The sequence below is a fragment of the Tinamus guttatus genome, unplaced genomic scaffold (genome assembly GCF_059628265.1).
Source record: "Tinamus guttatus ecotype Peru unplaced genomic scaffold, ASM5962826v1 Tinamus_guttatus_pri_ptg000710l, whole genome shotgun sequence".
NCBI classification, from domain to species: Eukaryota; Metazoa; Chordata; class Aves; order Tinamiformes; family Tinamidae; genus Tinamus; species Tinamus guttatus.
In genome coordinates this window covers 1989795-2012458 of record NW_028289244.1, presented here as the reverse complement: position 1 = coordinate 2012458, position 22664 = coordinate 1989795, and the positions used below count along the sequence as shown (strand labels likewise).

The 22664-nt window shown below is 51.8% G+C and overlaps 1 protein-coding gene across 5 annotated transcripts in view; it reads right to left on the bottom strand.

Annotated features, from left to right (window-relative positions):
* The window catches only part of TCF7 (transcription factor 7), a 46017-nt gene that overhangs the window by 11331 nt on the left and 12022 nt on the right, over window positions 1-22664 (bottom strand). The gene's annotated exons all lie outside the window — the stretch shown is intronic.

Below are 22664 nucleotides of genomic sequence, written 5' to 3'. Positions count from 1 at the left end.
GGAACGCCGCAGGCTGCTCCGTGCGTGCCCAGTTTCACCCGCGACGCCTTTCAATCCTGTCCAGCTTCACCCGGCCATCAGAAATGCTCGGATTTGTCCCAGTAAAGCAGGAAGAGAAGCAGGCCAGATTGCCCTGCAAATCTGGCAGAAAACCGGAGCGGCGCCCACGGGAAAGGCAAGCGGGCAGGCGGGAATCGCAGCGGCGCATCCGCGGAGCGTGCGCTGCCCGGCACTGCCAGCTCATTCCAGCCGCCGCGCTCGCTCAGACGCTGCCTTTCACTTCGGTAATGATTGTGCTGGGTCTCAGCGAGCGCCTGCTCTGCTGGAGCCCCGGCGGCTGCTCAGGGACCTCCTGCCTTCTGCATTGCGCCTTGGGGCGGGAAACCCGGGAAAGGGAAAGGAGAAGAGGCCGGGAGCTGGAGACGCTGCTTTACAAGCACCTCTGCACAAAGATCTGCTCATGTAAATGCTGTTCCTCGCCAAGAGCACCTCCAAATCTCACGCGTTGGTGCATGGGCTGCAGATTTGGCACCTATGGGGGATGTGGGGAACATGACCCTCCTCACCAGTGCAAACGTGGGGTTGCTCCATGGCGCGCGGGCAGCCCTGACTTAGCTGAATTCCCATCCGGAGCATCCGTGCGTCACCTCCACAGTCCTCAGGAGCAAAATCACAACTGGATGCTCAGGAACAAGTGCCCCCTTCCCCGCTGCTTCCCCGTGTCCAATCTGCAGTGTGCAGACACCACCATCATCATTGCTCATCGCTGCCCCTCTTCCTACCAGGTCCAGGTTCAGTTTCTGCAAATCAGCTGCAACACGTGAGCCCTGAAGAGAGTTTTCAAAGCCAGGAGTTGCCAGCTGATGTCATCATGGGCTGTAAAATTAACTCCTCCGTAAGCGTTTTCCTGCTGACTGCGCCGGATTTAATGTAAGGGCATTTACGTGTTTTTAAATAATCTCTCCAAATTGACCTTTATTTAGCTCCCAACCTAGAGGTGGGAGGAAAGAAACCCATTGGGGGAACAAAAGTGGATGCTGAACTTGTGCTAAAGAACTCATGCTGAACTGCTCTCCTGGGGGCTCGTTTTTATGCATTTTAAGTATTTTTTATGCATTTAAAATTTTCCCCCTGGAAGAACACGCTGCAGAATCACTGGTTATGGGATGGAGATGATGTCCCATGTACAGGCTGGCTCTTCTCCATTTCCTTTGCAGGGCCACGGAGGGAGCACATGAGTCAGGAGGATGCGCGTTTGCAGCAGAACCAGCCCGATTCCGGTGGGATGGAGCAGCGGGATGGTTAGAAAATGGTGATCCATCACAACCAAAACCTTCTGGAAAACACCTGGTGTTAACAGGCATTTTGACTCATTTTTTTTTAAAAGACCGATATATTTAGTCCTGGCTTGCCAAAGATGAGTAGTTTTACATCACTGGCTCGGTTTTATTTTGACATTTTGAAATTTTTGTTTTGTTTTGCTTAAGAGCTTACCCTTAATCGCCACGCAACGCAACACAGGAAGTCAAACGCCAAAATCAGAATGAAATGATCAAAACTAAAAATTTCCATGGACGCCACAACTCTGTGGGGTTTTGGTTCTGAGCATAGCATTAGAGAATACTTTTTTTGCCAAAGAAAAAGAATAATAATAAAGAACAAATAATAATAAAAAGAAGCGGAAGCTTTGAAGAAGGTGATGCAGACGGCTGCTCAAGAGCCCCACTCTGTTTTGCACATGCCTTTCCCTGAAGAATTTCCGCGTTTTCCCCGTGCTTTGGCCATGGCACCGTGTCCAGGTCCCAGCACCCCTGGGGACACAATTCCACGGGGCGCTCGGCTCTCTGCAACATGCTGGGATGCGGAGAGGGGGATGAAGTGGGGCTGCTGGGCTCCGAGCGCCCAGGCTCCGCGTGCAGGAAGTGCTGGGAAACACCTGGGGGAGCGGAGGCTGCTCTGGTGGCCAGCCCCAAAGGGAAGGGAATGAGGGTGGATGGCAGGAAAGCTCCTGCTGAGGAAGCCGCTGGCCCTCCTGGAGCAGCCTCCCATGGAGCATCACCAAATCCCATGGAGCATTGCCGCATCCCATGGAGCATTTTCACATGCCATGGAGCATCACTGCATCCTGTGGAGCATCATGACATCCCATGGAGCATCACCGCATCCCATGGAGCATCGCTGCATCCCATGGAGCATCACTGCATTCCACGGAGCATCACCACATGCCGTGGAGCTTTGCTGCATCCTGTGGAATATTGACACATCCTGTGGATCATTGCTGTATCCTGTGGAGTGTCACTGCATCCCGTGGAGCATCACTGCATTCCAAGGAATATCGCCGCATCCCATGGAGCATCGCCACATCCCATGGAGCATCGCTGCACCCCATGGACCATCGCCGCACCCCGTGGAGCATCGCTGCATCCCGTGGAGCATCACCACGTCCTGTGCACCACCGCCACATCCCACGGAACGTCATCGTATCCCGTGGAGCACTGCTGCACCGTGCGGAGCACCGCCACACCTGGCAGGGCGTCGCTGCCTCCCGTGGATCATTGCTGCATCTCGGGGAGCATCCGCATCCCGCACGGCATCGCTGCTCCCCACGGAGCATCACCCGCCCCGGCTGGCGTCTCCACCACGGTCCCGGCCGAGCGCAGGGCCCCGTGCGCTCCTGGCTGCCGAGCTCGGTGCCCGGGGGGCCACGCAGGAACCCCCCGCTCCGCAGACGAGCAGTCCCCACCGTCCCCAGCGCCGGTGCCGCGGGCTCGCCGCCCCGGCCGGCGCTCGCTGCGGTTTGCAGCTGCCGCCGGCGGAGCCGTGGCGGCGGTGAGGAGAGATTACTCAGCTCACTTTCAGATTGCCCCACACCGCCGGCCCCAGAAATAGCGAAATGAAGAGGCCGCGGGGCAGGGAGCTGCAGGGGGGGACAACGAGGCGAGGGGCGCTTGTCCGTGTCCCCAAAGCGCCCGCTGAGCACCGGGGTGGCATGGAGCCCTCCTAAGCGAGCCGGCCTCTTGCTGGAGGGGAGCCTGCGAGAAAGCAGCCCCTGCAAGGCTGCAGGCTCGGCGAGGAACCAGCCCTGGGCTCTGCAGAACCAGCCACGGGGGAGCAGGGAGAGGAGCGGGCGGCCCTAACGCAGGTGACACCGCAGCTGTCCCCGCGCCGCGAGGTGCCGCGGAGCAGGACGTGCCCCCGGCCGCCCCGCGCGCCCGCGCCGCGGCCCCGTCCTCCCGCCCGCCCGCCCGCCGCGCTCTCGCTTTTCTCACTTTTGCTGCATCCGCGCAGCCCGCGGCGGCGGCAGGAAGCAGGGAAAGTCACGGCCGCCCCCGCTCGGCCCCGGCCCTGCGGCGCTGCCTCTTCGCGTTTTGCATTTGTGTTTTTTGGGGGAAGAGGGATGCGCCCTGACGGCGCAGGGCCAAGGAAGGGTCGGCCGCCCCATCCGTACCCTGCTCCACACGGACACGCACCAACATCCGCAATGCCAAGGCAAGGGCAAGGCCTGCACATCACGACAGCCAACCTGTTTCAATCACACACCGCATATGGGCAAGCGGGGCCCTATTTCAGCCCCTTACCCTGTGCGAGGCCAGTCACAATACAAGAGGATGCTCCTCACTCCGAGAACAGGCAGGGAGAACACAGGACTTTTCCCAAGTTTTTGCAGCTATTTGCAAGATCCTTCCAAGCTCTACCCACTCTGGCACCATCATCTATATTCCCGGCCCCATCTAGAAGCTAAGAAGCTCCAAGAAGCCCCAAGAAGCCCCAGGACATCCCAGCCGGGCCGCGAGCAGACGCGGGGCAATGCACGAGGCTCCCCATGCTGCTGCCACCACTGCTGGTTTCTGTTTTTAAGCGAGGATGGTTGTAATTTTTAAGTCAAGCTCTGCAGGAGAAATAGCTGATCTTTTTCATCATTTACGGGCACAGGAAGAGCTGTTTCACTTCTTGAGTATTTATCTGCTAAGAGAAAGACGTAGGTGGTTCTTCGCGAAAGAAGAAGAAAAAAAAAAAAGCATGGAAAAATCAAGATCAAAAGACCCTCCTGAAGCTATTTCGCTTACAGTGGCCGAGGACGAGCGCCAAAATCACTGTGTCCCCCTTGGAGAAGGGACAGCACAAATGGAAAGGCCTCGCTTGAGCCCCTGACACTGACAATATTTGACCTCCTTTCACCCATTCCGCTTCTGGGTGGAATTCCCAGCAAAGCAAAAACTAAGTGAGAAGCAGAGCCAATTGCTGCACCCACTACCCGGCATCCCAAGCCCATGGCTCCAGACCCACAACGCTCGAAGATACAAGGATTGGGCAAAATGCAGGAAAGGAGATCCCACGGGAAGTCCTGGATCCCACCCTCACTCCCGGGACAGGTAGGGGAACAAGACCTGCATCTGCAGGAGGACTTGGAGCTGAAACGAGGTTGTGGCCCTGGCGTTTGGCTTGTGGGTCTGGCCCTGGCTGGGATTTGCCACAGCTGGGAAATTTGGTGAGATTTCTCAGCATATCTGCTGGCAATAAACCCATCAGGAAGCCTCAGGGTGTCAGTGAGACCCATTTTCAAGCAGCAAATGTTTGCTCAGCATCCCCAGGGCTCCATCGGGAGCCTTGCAGCCACTCAGCCCCACCGCCTTCCTCCTCCTTTTTCTTCCCATCTAAAACAAAAGCAAAAATATCTGCCCACTGACACAAAAGGGCGCAGGGGAGCTAGGAAGGAAAATACAAACAACACAAAACGAGGAGCTCCAGCTCGTCTCGGCTTAGGGCCCTTTCTCTCCGCGGAAGGCAGCGAGCGGGATCGCACGCCGGGTGGAATAAACATTTTAATTAAAACGCGGCGTTTATCTCGCCGGAGTCCCGGAGAGCCCCCGACGCCGTGTCAGCCGCCGCTTCCCGTTCTGCATCTTCCTCTGATCTCTTAATGCGAACGGCTGAATTAAAACCTGGGCTTGGCGGATTTGCATATAATTAGACAGCGAGGGAAATTAATAGGGAATTGGATGGTTTTCTCCTCTGCCCATCTGATGTCTTTAGTAGATTAACACCAAAAGAGTTTTTTTTTTTTAATTACTGTAAGATGTATTAAATGTTATTTAACCTTTTCTTTTTGTTGCGGGGAGGAGGGAAGCAGAGGGGATGGGAGAGGGGTAAAGAAACAAACTTGTCCATATGGTAATGCATGCCTCCTATCGTGGGAAGCAAGCAGCGTCGTAATTAGGATTAGAAAGGAATCCTAATTAATCTTGTCCTGCCACTTGACTTCTGCAAGTTCCCGAAACGCTGCCTGCAATGAAATGTAAAGCGAGGAGCGGTCCCAGGCTCAGGGGCTAATCCCCGGCCCCGAGCACCGCGGCAACGTGCGGCTCCACATCCATGATCTTTCTAGACCTTTTGTCATGTTTTATTCCTTATTGCCTATGGAATCTGTTGAGAAACACTTAGCAGGCTCATTTTGAGGGTGGTAGTGCTGCTGAAGGATGGAATAATCAGGAAACTTAAGCTCTATTCCCATCCCATGCCTCGGCTTCACCTTCAGCACGTCTGGGATGCGAAAGGTGGCCTATCACACTGCTATTAAGTCATACAGATTTTAACTCAGCTCTTGTCATGTGTCATCAAATCCTGTTCTTCAGGTATTGAGATTCATACATTTAATTGCATAATATTTTACTATGTGAGTGGAAAGTAATATGCTTATTTTTGTCTTTGCGTCTTCAATATGGAAGGCAGATTTGGGGGAGCCGGTTGCTTCTAAACTTCATGCTTTGTCTGAAGAGTTTGATTTTCTCTCTCTGATAGTGCAATTAAACATAACACTAGGCCATGCGGGCCACAAAGGGGGGTTATAACTTGGACTAGTCCTGAAAAACAGCCAAGTGCAACTTCTCTTTTTTTTCTGCTAACTCATAAATGACCAGGGCTACAGCTAGGGCAGCTTCTTGGTGTTGCTTTTTCCAGCAGCTCCAGTAAGTTTTCGGCTGCACCCAGAGAGCACACGAGACTCACCTGGGCTTGAACTGCATTTCAAGCCAGGCTGACGAAAAGTTCACAAGCCAGGAGTGATCAAAGGTTTCCCACTGAGGGGGAAAAAAAAAAAAGGGAAACTCATCATTTCATATGGTTTTGATGAGGAAAATCATTGATGAAACTTTGCCCTTTCAACTTGGTTTTGCTTTGAGGCTGGTGTTCACGCAAGCATGAAAACCAAAGGGTGCCAACCCGCAAGGAATGGAATCATGGAGTTTAGTAAGGTTTGAATGACCAGAACATATAAATGTACTACTGACACACTATACATGATGGATCCATCCAGATTCCTGGCATTCTGGGTTTCTGCCTAACCAGGAGGTTAACTAACCACCACATTGTCATCCCTATGCTGGTAGTATTTTTTCTTAAATAAAAGTCCTCTTGTAGCAAATGTGTGGTGCATTTGTTAAAAAATGCAACTAAAACTATTTCCATTGCTTTACATTTCCATTTTTCCCCCCTGTAATGTTTACAATTCAAAAATAAGATATTCTCTCTTACGGTCATCCCCTAAGCTACTTAGGGTGCACAAATTAAAAAACAGATGGGTTGTAAAGGTTTGCACATATTTTACATTTCTTCTGTTTTTAACAGAGGAGCTACAATGAGAAAGTAATTTATCTTTAAAAATATAATTAATAAATAGTGTTCCCTCAATTTGTTGGTCGCCTTCCTCCACTACTTCAGAATACAAAAGAGCATGGGGCTTTCTGAAGAAATAAACCCTCCAGTATCACCGGGACCTGGCTGAGGGGATTTAGGAGGAAGTATTGCCAAAGACACGGAGCTCCTACCACACTGGGCAACTTTCCTGCACACTTTTTGACACTAAAAGCATGGAAAATGGGAGGGATGCACACGCGATGCTCACGGATGGGACCCCACTTAGCGCGCGCCCGTCCGTGCTCGCAGCCTCCGCGCGGTGTCCCGGCCGTGCAGGATGCGCATGCGGGATTTTCCAGCTGCATTTCTGGCCTGCAACACATTTCCAGGCTGCAGACCAGCAATCCACATGCACAGGGTCTGGCCTCGGCAGACTTGTTGCGGGTTGTGACCCCTGCGATGTCGGTAAGGAACTGTGTTTAGAGCAGCCTGCTGATGAATGTCACCCTCCGTACAACGCCTCGTCATGAGTGCAATTTGCTGCCTGCCCAAATGGGGCTGCGGGGCTCCCTGCACGCTCTCCCAGAGGACGCGAGCAGGAATACTCCCTTGCTTTGTGTTCAGGATGGGAATGGTGCACGGAGAGGTTTCCAGCGGCCGGGAAGGCTCCCGTGTGCGGGAAGCGGGGACCGGGGCTCGGCGCCATCCAGGCAGGGCTGCCGGGCGGATCGGGGCCGCCCGGCCCTGGCAGGTCCCGGCTTGCCGGGTGCCTCTGCCCCCGCGTCCCGGCCGGGATGAGCAGCGGCTCGGGAAGGCCGGCGGGGCTGCCAGGCTCCGTTCCCAGCGCCCGGGCACCTCACCTGCAGCTCGGCGCTACCCGGGAAGCGTGAAATTGCTTCCAAGCGGTGAGAAAAGCGCCGTAAATCACACGCGGGGCGGCCGCGGGCAGGCGGGCACGGCGACCCCGCAGCCGTGAGCTGCCGTGTGCACCAAAAACGGCCTTTCCTGGCCCAAATCCCACGCACGGCAGCGTCAAGCTGGGTCAGCCGGCCTTGGCTTCAGCAGCACCGAGCTGCCCCCCATGGCTGGTGCTGCCCCTTGCTGCACCTTTGCTCTCTCTTCCCTCTTTTTTTTTTTTTTTTTTAGGTATTACTATTTTAAATGACTATAATTGGCACGAGGGACTAATAAATCATAATTACCCGCGAGAAAACAAATTGTAGCGCTAGTTGAATCCCTCCTATCTGCTCCATCTGCTGCCAACGAGCTCTCCCGCTCTGAGTGCAAGCTCCCAGCAATGGGAGATCACATGATTTATCTTTTTTTTTCTCTAATTTTCCTTTTCCATTGGTTATTACGGGCCCCGCACGGCCTCCCTCCTTGCCCGCCGTGGCGCAGGCTGTGTTGGCTGCGATGACATCTGCTGGCGACTGCTCACTTTGCCATCCGCCGAAAGCAAGAAGTATGTGGGGAATTACTTACGTTATTTATTTTATGTTATTTTACGTTATTTTATGATATTTTATTTTATTCCTTTCCTATCAGCTCAGTGCAGGCGTTGCATCCGAGCTCCGGAGGGCAAAAGCCTCATCCCAGCACTGCGCTGCCCCTTTGGGATGCCTTTCTCAAAATCACCCCAAAAAACTCATTTGTGGAGGTTATTAAAGGAGGAAGGGGAGGGTTTCGCAGCCATGGGAGAGTCACTGTGATTATAAGCTACTTGCTGCTAGTTTTGCATGGCGCTGGCACTGGGAGAGCCCGACTACGAGCTTGGGAGCTTTGAAGAGCGGCGCTCTTAAAACTGAAAGAAATAAAAATAAAATAATGAAATAATTTACATGGCAGCCAGCAGACTGCTCACCCAGCATTTTCCCACCTCGGGCAGGAGCTCTGATTAACGCTCATCAGCTTATCTGCACGTTAGATCCTGATGATTCATCACCCACTACCCCAGGAATTATGACGCACTGGGGAGAGATACATTTGCAGATGCCATGGGTGGATGCCATGTCTGGAACACTTAAGTGATTTTGGCATGAAAAGGGACCAACCACAAGCCCAGCTAATCAAACCAGCATTTCTCAACCCACACCTTCCAGTAGCTACAAGGAGATTGGGCGCGAAGACAAGGCGATGGCACTGAGGACTAATTTATCGGCCCCATCGGTGGCGCGCAATCGCTGCAGAACAAAGCGCGGCGCGGGCCGCCCGCCAGCAGCCTGTGGCTGCTCCTCGTTTGCATATAAATTTAAAAAGAATTTTAATAAGTGCTAAGCGCACATGATTATTTTTTATTTATAGCCGAAAGTAGGTGTGCGCGGCCCTTTTATAAGGCGCGCAGAAAGAAGAAAGGGGCACTCGGGAGTCTGAATGGGAACACATGGAAAATCTTGTGACGGCTCCTCCTAACTAGTCTTGATCCAGGGGTGGCCATGGGCATGATGGAGAGGGATGTGAATCCACAGGGCGCTCCTGCTCCTTCCTACGCGCTCAGACGTGCGCGCTTCCGGAGGGATGCATGCAGATGTGCCGCCCGCTCCCTCGCAAAGCAATTTTGGAAAGGGAACAGCATTGCTTTGGGAAACTTGGACAGGCGGCCGGTGACACGGAGACATCCAGCTCCAGGCAGACACGGCCCTCGAGGGTCCTCACTCCTGGTTGGGAGCCAGTAACTTCCCTCGCTCTCCTGCTTGTAACTGTTTTTCTTTGATCGTTGCTGAACTGTGCATTGCATAAATCCCAAACCTGCTCTTTTTGCACACATAAAACAGGAGTAGCCCATGGTGCGAGCGGACTCCAGCACCTGGAGTTTTGTTGTGGGCAGGAGGAGCGAAAGGAGCTGGATTCTCCCATGGGGTGAAGACTTGGTGCTCTCCAGCTCCGTGCAGTCAGGAGGCAGTGAAAATCCAAGGAGTTACTGGGAACTTCGGAGCTATTGCCAGGTAAAGGTCTGCGTAGCTAAAGCATCTTTACCTCTTCTGTGACCCAAAAGCATTTCCTGGGAAATCTCTCTCTGCTACAGGCCACCAGAACACCTTATTGACAACAAAAAATACAAAATATCCCAGCGATGCCATCATACTGTGATGTCATCAGATATTTTTCCTTGAAATCTCTTTTCCAAGGGGACCTTTTGTCCCAGCGTGCAGCTACAGCATCATTTTTTACTTTATGCAGGCAAGGAAAGCGGGACGGCAGGTCTCCCACGCACGAGTCCAAGGGAGCAGCAGCAGGCAGGCCACGCTCTCGATGCTCAACCACGTCCTCCTCACTCACAACTCCCCAGGGCAGCAAAACATGAACCCAAACTAAACCCTAACCTTGCTTGGGAGGACAGCACTAACCTCAGACCTCAATGCAGCCAGCTGGGACCTTTTGATATTCTGTGAAGACATAGCCCTGTGGCCCTGTGGCCCCATGTGAAGCCTGTTGAATTCAGCTTGTATCTCTACGTCTCAGGCTTGGGTTTTGGGTAGGGGTGGTGTTGAATGAGGGGAAAGCCATGATGGTGAGGCTGGAGTAGGGCTCAGCATCATAATCCAGGCCAGGGGGAACAGATAAATTTGTACAACAGGTTTCATGGAGGCTGATGAGTGAAGCAAGCGGAGAGGACATAAAGCTCCCCGAGCTCATCTTCTGGTGATGGAACCATGAGTTTGCCATGGGCCAGAATCACCATTTTATCAAGAGGAACTGCTCAGCTCGGATGATGAAAGAGATTTGGGGGAGATGGCACCAAGCTGTAAACTCACGGTGAGCAAATCTGTGACTCTCTGAAGTTTGAGGTGACCAGGAGCCACTAGACTAGTGAAAGGGCTGAGGTTGAAGTTAGGGTAGAGCTTGAGTCCGGCAGATTATATGATGGACTCCCATGGTGCTGCCTTATCTGGAACCATTACTAGTCTCCAAGTACATTTAGACTGAGAACAGCGAGAAGCTGCTAGGGCTGGGCTGACATTGAGGGTAGGATTGAATCAGGAGAAAATGAAGAGTTTGCAAAGGACAGGGTTTCTGAAGAGGTCACCACACCAATCTGAGCACTGCTGATGCACTGGGACCACACTTGAACTGCAGCCTACAAGGCGCTGCTGAACAAGGCTCCAGTGAAGCTTGGAGGGAAAGGGATGATTTAACAGTGTATCCTGGGGTTTCCCAGCTAAATCCTAATCCTAAACCTTCTCCCTCCTCTCTGGTGCCCCAGCAGCCCCAAGCCATCGGGCAGGCTGGTGCTCTGTCTGGCTGATGTCACTTGTCCCCGTTAAGTTCTCCTGTCTCCACAGCCCAGCCCTCAACCCCAACACGTGCCTTCTCTCACTCGAAAACATAGACTTTTTATTTTTTCTTTTGCTAAACCATGCATTCAAGCAAAAACGTCACAGAACTGTTGCCACGAGCAGAATAACTAGGTCACGGTTCTTTCAATGGCTGCTAATCTTCTGTATTTGGTTCACTGGGGCTCTTTGCGCTAATGAAGAATGTAAAGAGCAAATGAGAATGAAAAACTGCACATGAAATCCATTTCCTCTCGGGGAAGTCTAGTGACCCGCACGCGTTACGTGCCCGACTAAGTCGTCAGCACACGAGCAAAGCAAAAGCAAAAGCAATTCTGAGCGCTGGTGGAAACTCTTGCCCTTGTCATTAATGCAGAACGATAAACACAAGGAGCGCTCCATGCACTGGGTCCCTACTGGGAGACTTCTTTTTTCCCCAAAGCCAGATCTGAAACTTGACGTTTTAAATGTTCTAGCATAGAACTGGTCCAACAATATTTTTTTTTCCCGCTTTTCTTTGAGTAACAAATATTTTACAAATAATAACAATAACATGAAGATTCATGCTCTGCCCTCCCTGTCGCTGGCATGAGTCACTGGAGACTGGGAAGCAGCTGCAATTGCGCTGCATGGGGATAAGACACAAAGGTCTCCCCAGCCTCCCTGCATTTTGGGGCTTTGCTCCATGCACCTCGATCTTCAGAACACTTGAGAGCAGAGGAAGAGATGCCCTGGGGAGGGGAAAGGGGCTCCTTTCCAGCCCAGGCAGCTCCAGAGAGGTCCCAGCCGCTCCTCTCCTGCCATGTCCAAGCTGGGAATACTTTGCTCTCCAAGTGGGAGGTCTTGCAGGAGGGACAGCAAGGGAGATTCTTCTGCTTGAATGCCGGGAAAGCGCTCATAAAGATTTATAAAGGCTTGACCTTATCTTAAGCTTGACCTTACCAACAATTTCCAGAGCATTGCTACCCATTCGGGTTTGTACAGACGATGGCTACAATAATTTAAATAATCTCCACCTGAATGTGTTTGTATGGGCAGAGCTCGGTCCTTGCCCGTCACTGCAGCGAGCTCTTCTCATGTAAGGGGTTTATTCCACTTTTGGGGGCAGAGTGTCCTGCTCAGCTCACCCAGAGCAACCCCTGACTTGGGCTACTCTAAGGAGGCCCCAGGCGCTTCTTCACCACCAAACACAACCACTCTGCAAGCAAAAATGGTGCTAGAAAACGACTCGAGAGGAGCTTGCGGGTGCGCGCCCGTGTGCGCGCGCTGCTCTGCATCGGCCTGCGTGCACGCGGAGGAAGTTAATTTTAGTTTCGTATCTCAGGCTCTTCACTGCTCTGCCTTGCCGGGCTCTGCTGTCCTGCAGGGCCTGTCACGAGGTTCAGGTGAAAAACACCCTGTCTGTATTTTCCATGGTAAACCACAAGGGGTTTAAATTCACATCACTGTATTTGCAAACAAGCAGTTTGTGCATGCACAGGATCCTGTCTCATTTGAAACTCGTGCCCCCAAACTGTCTTCAGTTAAAACGCTTACAGAAAAAAAAAAAAAAAAAAAGAAAGTTGACTTCTCGACCACAAGCAAAAAACCTCACGCAGATCCCCCTGTATCCTGCGCACCATTAACCAGAGTTGCCTGTGTTTGGATTTCCATGCTGGGCTGTCTTTCTGGTCTGTCTGGGTCGGTCTAGACTGTATTCTGAACAGCACCAGCTGGGTCCTCACCCCCTTCCCGGTGCACCTCTGTGACATGGAGCGAACCCAGGCGCAGGAATAATCACCCTCCAGGACCAAACTTTAATTTGTTCTACTCTGCTCCCAAATTCAGGCTCTCCACTTCAATTACCACTCTGGGTTTCCACCCAACCCGCAGCGGGAGGTTTTGCAGGCTGGGTGTTTCACACACGAGGGACCAGATCCTGATGGGCCATCTCTGCTCTTGCCTCTCCACAGTTCGGGAATCTTCTCTTCACTCTACAGATTGACTGAAGAACAGGAAGCCAGAGCAGGGCCCTAAAAACACCTTTTTATCACCCAGGCACTTCATTAAATTGCTCCCTTTTTAGCAAGTGCCCAAGGCAGAAACATTCAGCCAAGGGAGAAGATGCAACCATTAGGGAATGACCAGCTCCTTGTACCGACGAGGTTGCACCACTGGCTCTGGCTTGCCCACATTCTTCACAGGTCCTGTAATCCTCATTCACAGGAGACTTTGGGACTACCCAACGCCGCTTGTCACCTCCCTTCCTCAAATAGGCCTTTACTACTGAAAGCAGAGGGAGAAATGAGACCTTCTTGTTAACCTGTGTGCGTCACGAGAGAAGTGAACTTAAATGGGGCCAGATAACCCGAATTCCTTGTCCCGGCTCCCGGAGTGCCAGCAGTGCTGGTTCCCAGTGGAGATGCTCCCTGCCCGCGCTGCCCTGTGAGTAATGCGCGTTGTGCCCTGCCGACTCACGCGTTGCTCACGAGCAAATCCCCGAGCGCTGGCTTGCGGATGAAAAATTAAAGGAGATTTTACACAAACGCCTCCTTAAACGTCCTGCTGAGACCATTAGCTGCAGTGACGAGGGACGTGCTGCACAAGCCCATGATGGCACACGCTGCCAAGAGGGTCCCCATCATTAGCCAGCAACCCACCGGTAGCTGTTCCAGACATCTCCACTGCCACCTGCCATCACAGCGGCCTGAGCTTCTCCTCTCCCTCTTTCTGGGACACCTCTGGGTGACCCAGCAGGAGTTTGTGTCCCCAGACCTGCTGGTGGCCCCAGTGCTTGAGGAGGACACGTTACCCATGCTCTCTCCACACCTGGTTTCCCTCATTTCCAACTGCCCTTCCTTGCAGGCAAAAACCCAAAGATCTGTGAACAACTCGTGTAAAGGCGCAGGGAAGCAAGGACAATATCCCACAGCTCTCCGTAAATCCAGCTCATCACTTGAGAAGCAGTCTTTAAAAATGCATCGTGGTAGCCCCATTTGGCCACTTTTCTGCTGTCTCCTTATCTGATGCTCGAGGAACGTGTTCTGTCTTAACCAAATACGCGATGGGCAGAGCGCTGGCAGCAGATGAATCACCCTAAATGGCACAGGGGTTGTACAACCCCGGTTACGCATCCTGCAGTCATTTCTGCTGCGTGTGGAAGTCGCGACATTCCCCACACCTGAAGCATCAGCACTTACAGAGTTGATGTAACACTGTCCTTCCCAGAACGCTGATGGGAATTCCGTGCCATGCTGCAGGCAGGGAAAGGCAATGGAAGCAGCAGAGCCCTACGTGTACGTGGCACCCGGGATGCTGCAGTTCTCCTGCTCTGGCCACAGATGCTCCTTTGGAATTTGGTACCCAGGACACTGCTAGGAGACTCGTTTAATTCCCTGTTTCACAAGCACCCGTGTCATGGGGATGCTGCATTTCCCACCTCTCCTGTCATTTCCATGTCTCCAGGAAGAGGCGGAAGCACCAAAGAGGTCCATAAGACTCCAATTCCCCCCTAAACAGGGTCCTCTGCCATGGGACCAATTTGCGAGGACAGCAAAAATCTCACAGCATCCCTGCAGTGCCTGGAAAAGGCAGAGGAGCGAGAGGCACCACCTCTGCTCGCGTCTCCAAAGCCCATGTCAATGGCATGGGATCATTTGGGAGCATCGTGGTCCCTTTTCCTACAGGTGCTTTGAAAAAGCTGGCTCGCAGCATCCGGCAAGACAACATAATCGTGTGAATGAAAGGTTTATCTGCAACGTCTTCAGCTGCAGACGAGGTGCTCGCAGCAAACTGAAATGATGAAAAGTAAGATAAATGTGTAGTTGGTTTTCAAAAGAAAGCAGCTAATTTTTCTTTTAATTCAGGTGAGTGAGGACTGCAATCACAGTTCCAAAAAATGCCCATATAAGATCCATGGTTGTTAGCCTACAATTACACGACGCAATTTCAAGATTGAAATTAAATGTCTGTTTTTTTTAAGATTAGTCATGCGACCTTCCCCTGAGATCTCAGTGTCAAGCTGGGTCAAGCTCTCTCTTTCCTCCACATGATCATCAATTCTAAGGTCAAATTTTATGCAGTCACTCCTCTAGGAGCTATTATTTCAAATTATATGTCAATTATCTATGCCAAATTTAGCAGCTCTTCCTTTTTAAATCCAAGTCTACTTAAAAATCCTGGTATCTGCATTAAAATATTTTGTATCACAGTCATGCTCCTGAAGCTGGAGAGGACCAGAAGTCAAGGAAAGTTGTCTTCACCAAAGAGTTGCATAGTGGCTTTGAAATCAAATTCCAATAGCGACAAAAGCTCATTGTCGGAAAATCTCAGTGCCACATTTGCTCCTGTGGAGGAGGCAGAGAACTGAACAAGTAGCTATGTTTGCAACCTAAAAAAATAAAAAGGGGGCTAATCCCCATCCTATAGCCTATAGGCTTTCCCTATCTTTAGCAATAACTGTTGCCGCAAAGAAAATTATCTCAGCATGTAACTCAGGTGGAGTTGGGGAGGCTGAATTTAGGTTATGAGCTAATGAAAACATTGAGAATCATATTCCTTGTTTTGCACAGGGACATACACACAAAAGCACTCAGAAATCATCTGAATTCATTCTCTTTCCTCTAATCTGTCCCTCTGTGAATATTGCTGGGTACCAATCCACGCGCTGCAGAGCCAAAGTGCAAGAGCTCGAGCTGAACAGTGAAATGAAGAAATTCAAGCTGAATTAGATCAAGATGAAAGAATCTCTGAATGATGCCTTTTAGACTCTTTTTGTAGTCCTTAGCAGCATCATGTATTGGTTAGCTCCAAGAGCAGCAGGATATGAGATGTTATCAGTTCTGCATTTTTTCCTTCATAAACCAGAGATTACAGACTTCCAGTAGGACTGCAGCTGAGGCTTCTTTTCTTCCAGAGTGCAGGGACAAATCAAGTGAGAAAAAAGCATCTGCAATGTGGACAGCGTCAAACTGGGGCAAGGGAACCTCTGAATTCCCAGACGAAGATTTTCCTTGGTTTGATGGTATAACACGTAATTTTAAAAGTTGCGTCCTGCAAGAAGCTTACCTCCTGGAGTGTCCCTCAGTCTATCATAAAGTTTTAATTTTTAATGAATACCAAGATGTGCAGGAGAGGCATAGGAGTGGTTCCCACTGAAGTTCAATGGGGCCCAGGCAGTCGAGTGCTCTGAATACCCATCAACAGCGCTTTCATGCATCCAAATGAAACATTTTGCAGAGTAAAAGTCCTTGATCTTGCAAACACATATATATACAAATAATTTCATGCACAAATTGCCAGGCTGATTTCCACAGGACCATCCACACATGTGAAATAATTTCCTTAAATGAGTATTTGCAGGATTGAGCTTTATGCACAGTGAAGACCTTGGGAATTACATTGCCCATGGAGCAAGCAGTAACCATATTTAGGAACCATGGGCCTTTTGTCCTGATCTCTACCATAAACCTTTAGACTCTAAACACATCTGAGTTTTTAATAAGAAATATATAGGTTGGGCTGCTCGAGTCCCAGCAGAAGGGTCTATGTGGGGCCTTTGCCACTGATGCTAAAGTCACACTAGTGAAAACCTCTCCTGGGGATGATGTGCAGGGTAGGCCACAACCTGCATCAAAAACCTTGTTCCAGAGAGCTCATGTCCATCATTTAGGAGAACTCAACAGGGATTAAACCAGCAACCAAACAGATATTAAGCAACCCTCTTCAGAACGTTATCTAAAACATGACAGCGTTTGGAGAGAATGATCCCCTCTGTGCCATGAGCATGTTAACTACGGTCTGGAAAAGAGTGAAGAATTGTATCTCAGCGTTACATGCAGGAATTACACTCCCTGCCAAAGTAATCTGTACGCCGGTTTAAAGGGAAAGAAAAAGAAACACTGTAAAAAGATTATCTTGAGGATTCTCACAGAGGGCCTTGCGCTACGCGGGGACATGGCTCTTCTCCAGCGATAACGGCCCCAGCACTGGGAAGAGCCAAAAAGCAGGAAGAGCTGCTGCTGGGGAGCGGATCCTGGGGAATGTCAAGCCCGGGATGGGGAAGGCTGCCGGGCTCAGCTCCAAAGAGATGCAGCCCAGGATGCCCTCATGCAGCTTGGAGCCTGTGCAAGCACATTACCCACCCCAAACAGCACCGTTTTGGGCCCCGCCGTGTTTTGTGAGCAGGATGCAGTGCTGCCACCTCCTGCCTTTGCTCCTTGTCACCGGGTTGTACCGCACCAGGCCCAATCCTTCCCAGGGAGATAAAGCCCTTGTGTGCAGCACTTGTTTCAAAGGCAAATTGTGAACGCAAGAGCTGTAATTTATTCCTGTACATTAGAAACGGGCTAATTTGCACCAGTGACTAGGTACCCTATTGGAAGGTTTTCACGTCTCATGAATCAGCAAGCGAGCTAATGAACAAACAATTAGGAAGCGAACAAAGGCACGCACTTTGTTTGTTACTTTTAGCGAGTCCTAATAATATACTCTATTAGCAACTGTGTTTTGCTAAAGCGATGCAGTCTAGACAGCAACCCACACCGCGCGCCGAGACTCTTCAGAAGGGAAATGTCGGCGCGCTGGAGGGTAAGGAGCCGGTGAGCGACGCGGGGACAGCGCGAAGCCGACCCCGGCGGATGGGACCAAGAGCTGGTTTTGCACCCTGCAACACAACCGCGCGTCAAGTCGCCGCCGGGTTTTGTTTGCATGGAGCAAAGATGCGTTTAGAGGAGGCAGAAGAGAGATGAGGGGTGATGCTGCGTTGCTGGTGCAAGCAGTGCCCGACGGGGACCCCTCGCCCAGGTCCTGCCGCTCCCCACGCGCTCGGGGCTCGCCCGACACAGCGCTCGAGCAGGAGGAAATGGGGTGTGTGCTGAAATGCTCCATTACATATTGTAATGGCAGACATTAATTCAACGTTAATAACACTTTGCGCTTTTCAATCACGTCTTCCAAAAGCCCTCGGAGAGGCGGGGAAGCATCTGGCTGACGACGGCTGGGCAGAGCCCAAAGGTGTATCCTCGCTCCGGGCAAAAACGAGGAGATGAAGTGACTTGCCGGGGTGGCAGAGCTGGGAAGGCGATGTGCGGCTCCACGTTTCCAGACCTACATTCCCATCTCCTTGCCAGAAAGAGGAGCTGGTTTAAATATTACCGTTCGCTGACCTACTTACAGCGCTACCGTCAAAACTTGGAGGTGACGACTGCACCATTTCCCCTCTCCGCTTGGCCTTTTTGGGGAAAATGCCATCTCTGCAGCAAGCCTTGCAGCTGCATCTAAGCAGACAGGGCGCAACTCCTTGCTCCACTTTCTGATGAGTCCCCAGTTGCCGCAGTGCAGCATCCGGAGAGCTCGCAACACCCAAAACGCGTGTTCCGCGTGGCTTTTTTGGGGACCTGCAGCATGAGCTGCACCTCGTCCAGGAGCTGGTGGCAGTTAGAGGCATGGAGCAGCCCCTGTGCCAAAGGTCCAGCCCATATCTGCTCCTGCTTGTCCCCTTCATGGCCTTCAGCGTCTCGTCCCCCACCATCTCCGGGGTGCACTGGGCTGCGCTGTGGCCGTTTGTTGTCAGTCAGAAAAAAAAAAAAGCAAAACTACCAAAAAAAAACAGAAAAACCCAAACCCTTTCCTGCCTGCACAGAGCCCCGGCACGAGCTAACATCAGCGCAGGCGGCATGCAGGCACGAGAGGCCGGCGCGGATGCGCGCGCTCCATCCCGCGCGGCCGGACCCCGTGCCGGGCAGGAAACGCTCCGGCAGCCCCTCGGCCCGTCCGGAGATCAGCAGGGCTGATAGCGGCCCCGGCTGCCCGGCCGAGACGCTCCCGGCCACGGCCGCGTTTCGGGGCTGCCTAAGTAGGTCACATCCTGCGGCGCTAAATCACGGGGATGCGCGGCCCCGGGCAGCGGCTCGTCCATGCCCGGCTGCGCTCCGGGCATTGCGGATGCTGCCGACCGAGCGTGCAACAACGGCCGGGCATGCAACGGGGCGGAATTCTGCCTTTATTTCCCCCCAAAAACATCCAGAGTGCAAAAAACATCCCGCTGCAGCAGAGACGCCATCCCCGGCGCTCCGGGTCCCCGTGCGCTCGCGGGGCACCTGGCAGCCGTTACACGTCTCCGAGCTCGCCGGCTCCCCGGGCTGTTTACAGGCACTTTTATCGAGGTGCGCCAGGTGGGGATGCGGTTACCGCCTCGGCGACTGTTCACCTCAGCCTCCTGCTGCATCACAGTGTCACCGACTGTACGCACAAACATCAGATAACAGCGGTGCTTCGGTCACAGCCCGCTCAGCCTCTGCACCCTGCGCTCACACAGGCACTGGAGGACGTGGTTCGCGCACAACCCTCGCAGCAAACCACACACGAGCTGGTGCGCTCAACTATCTGCCTTATCTCAAGTTTTTTTTTTTTTTAAGTAAATTACACCAATTTTTTTTTTTACCGTTTTCAAAGCTAATACACAAATGACAGGATGTTGTTGAAGGAAAATATGAGCTTTCGTAAGCTATTATTATTAGCACATGCGCACCTCCGCGCTGCTTTGATCTTACTGTAGCTTCGTTGTTTACCCCTCCTGACTCCGCACCGGCTGCGCTCCAGCCCTGGCGCCTGCTCCGATGGAGCCCGCGAACAATCGGAGCGGGACCCGCTGGCCACAACAGCTCGGAGCGCCGGGATAGTGGCCCGGGACCGTCCTGCGGGGCGCACTATATATAGTTTTCCCAAAGGCTCTCAGCTGTGCCGAGGTGTTGGCTGCTGAGCGGAAGGGCGGTAATGTGTACTCAATAAACGCGCTTTGATAGCTCGCATGTAGGCTGGAGCGCGCAGGTTTTGTTTGCAGCGGAACCCGGCTTCTTCCATTGTTTTATGAGCAAAAAAGCAAAAGAAACAACGGCAAAGAAAAGCAGCGCGGGCGGACTTAAAAACAGGGCACATTCGCTCCGGGATTTGCAGCCGCTTTGGCTGGTTTCAGCGACCAAAATAAGTTTCTGTACATTGTTATGTATATAATTTCTTTAGGCTTCCATTAGCATGAAGTTGACCCGCTGCAGAAAAGTAATTTCCAGGCTGTTTCTACTTCTGTCATCACTGGAATTGTTGACTAAGTTCCAGTCAGCGGCAGCTCTGCAGACTCACGGAAAGCAGGGGCATTTTGCAGACAACGCTCAGGGTGTAACTCGGCCATGATGCACCAAAATCATAATCTAGCTCGGCTCTTAGTCCCTGGCCTAGATGTGCAAGAAACAAGCAGGTGGACGGTTAGCAAATATGGCTCTATTATAAAAATCTCATATATTGCTCTAGTAATAGCCAGCAGAGTCCATTTGGGCCCAGTGCTGTATGCACACACAGGGCCAGAGACCTTCCACTCTGGAAGGGCTGCAAACTTAGCCGAAATGCAAGTTGTTTTATCAGGGCAAACAGAGGCAAGGAGTGAAGGAGAATAATGCAACAGGAACAGAAGAAGTGACTGTATCAACGGGCTGCATGCACAATTAGACAATAATTTTAAACATCCTGCTTTCAAAACTGAGCCGTGCTCTGATACAGCAGCAGGCCAATTTTTCTGGAAACGCATTGCAAAGGGTTCACACGCCGGCTTCAAACGGCAGTCACCAAAGCAGGAATAAAATCCTCTGAGCACAGGAGCCCTCGCTGCAAAACCCGCTGCCACTCAGGTGTGAGGTTGACGGGAGGCGACATCCCATCAACCTGGGGTAACTGCAACATCAGGAGGCTGGAAAAAACAAAGTTAAAAAATATCTATTTTTTTTAAAAAAAAAAGTCTTTGGAAAATATCCTAAAAATAGTTTGCAAAAATTTACACGTTCTTGGTGATGGCGGATAGGGAGTGAAGGACGGCGGCGCTGCCGGGGACACGCGGCTGCCAGTTTCGCTGCGCAATCACTTCCACCCGTGTCCTGCCAGCAGCGCCAAGGCTGGATTATCAGGGCGGATTAAACCTCCAGCCAATTTCCCTGCCTGGAAACTTGTGGATTGTCTAGACTTCTCTGTGTTCAACGATATGCTCAAAGTTCGCCCTTTATCGCTGCAGCATCGCCCGCCGATCCTGTGGGATCTAATCCTGCAAGGCACCCGCGCCGCCGTGGGAGCTCCAGGTGAGCTCCACTTCGGGTGGCCCTGCGCGCCGACTGGTTTATTTCAGACGGAATTCGCATAAATTCAGAACCGCTTCCAAATTTCTTGACTGCGAGATCAAAGAGGCAAGAACTTGCTCCGTGCCATGTGCGGAGCTGCTCGACGGGGCAACGCGGGCTGGGGGGCGGAGAAGGCGCGGAAGAAAGTCTCGGAGATTATGCCCTCAAAAACAAACCCAAATGCCACCCTCACATGAAAAAGCATTGCTTGGCAGTAACAATTAATTTCTTAACTGAAACCCGCCCAACTGTGTCCAAGTGTTTTAATTTGCCTATTGCTACAATATGCAAGGGAGCTGGCAGTAATGGATTTGCAATTAAAACTAAAACTGGCAAAGAAATCGCAAAGCTGGCAAAAGAGCTAATCTGCAAGCCATGATCACAAGATTACAAAGTGTTTATGCACATGCTAATTACCGGAGCATGGAGCTGAGAATGACTGGTAGCCGAGAACGCTGGGTCTGCGCGCTCCAAATCCCGACATCCCTACGGCCGGCCTGGGCTGCACCCAGGCACCTCCTGCATGGAAAATGCAGGAGAAACGCCGAGGTTGGGACTCTCCTGGCACCGGTTTGAGTGCAGGGAGTGCTCCAGACTCACCAGAGTGCAAGGAATGGGGCAATGAGGCAGAATCCAGGGGTGATCCCGCTGGGATCATGCTATTTCTCCCACGCTTATCAGCAGGACTGAAAGCAACGCTCCAGCACATCCACTAACACGGCATTCCCTGGAAGCCGCTGCCTCATCCTTGGTTTCAATACGGGAGCAGTGAATGGGAAATGGTTATTGCCCTGAAGGAATCAGCAGCCCCGTATTCACCGTGCCACCCTTCATCCTGTTGTCTCCTGGCTCTAAAAATGGTTGTTCCGCTCGATCCCCCGGGATGAGCGAGTTGTGCCGCATGCTGCTCTGCTTGGGCAAGAACGTCCCCATCGCTACCAACACGAAGCCCTGCAAAAGCAGAGGGTGGAAAGGAGCTAAGAAAGGCTTCCAGGCATCAAACATTGGTGCCAGCAGCTAATAACGGGGGCGAGGGGCACCGTGAAGGACGATTCCAAAACGGAGGAGAAGAATTCAAGGAGAAAACCAAGTGGAAGAGCAGTCTCAGAATAAAAGGCTGCTGGGAAAACTGTGATTCTTTAATATGTAGGATTAAGGATTGCCAGTATCCTCAGGGAGGAAATGCAAATGGGGTTCAGACCATTTTTTCCATAAAAATTAGGAAGGAGAAAGAATAGACTTTGAAGTTCAACATGTTAGTAAATGAAAGCAACAGCAAAGGAGACACAAAGAGAAAGCAAGCCCTGGACGCCCAGAATTATGTCTTAAACACTCAGTAGAGAAAGACAGATCCCGAGGTGATGATGAGGCTTCCCTTCATGCCGTGCTCAGATCCCAGAAAAGCTCTAGATTAGAAACTGCCTGAGAAAAAAAAGAGAGTTACACAACAAAGGTAGGATGGAGCAGAGCATTCAAATGGGACGCTTGGAGCCTTATTCAGCGCGCTGGGGACGACAAGGCAGCGAGGAAGACGGGATGGGAGCCCATGCACACGCCAGCACTGAGCACAGGGAGGGTTTCTGTAGGGGATCTTTGCCTGGGAGGTGGCAGCGGGAGCCAC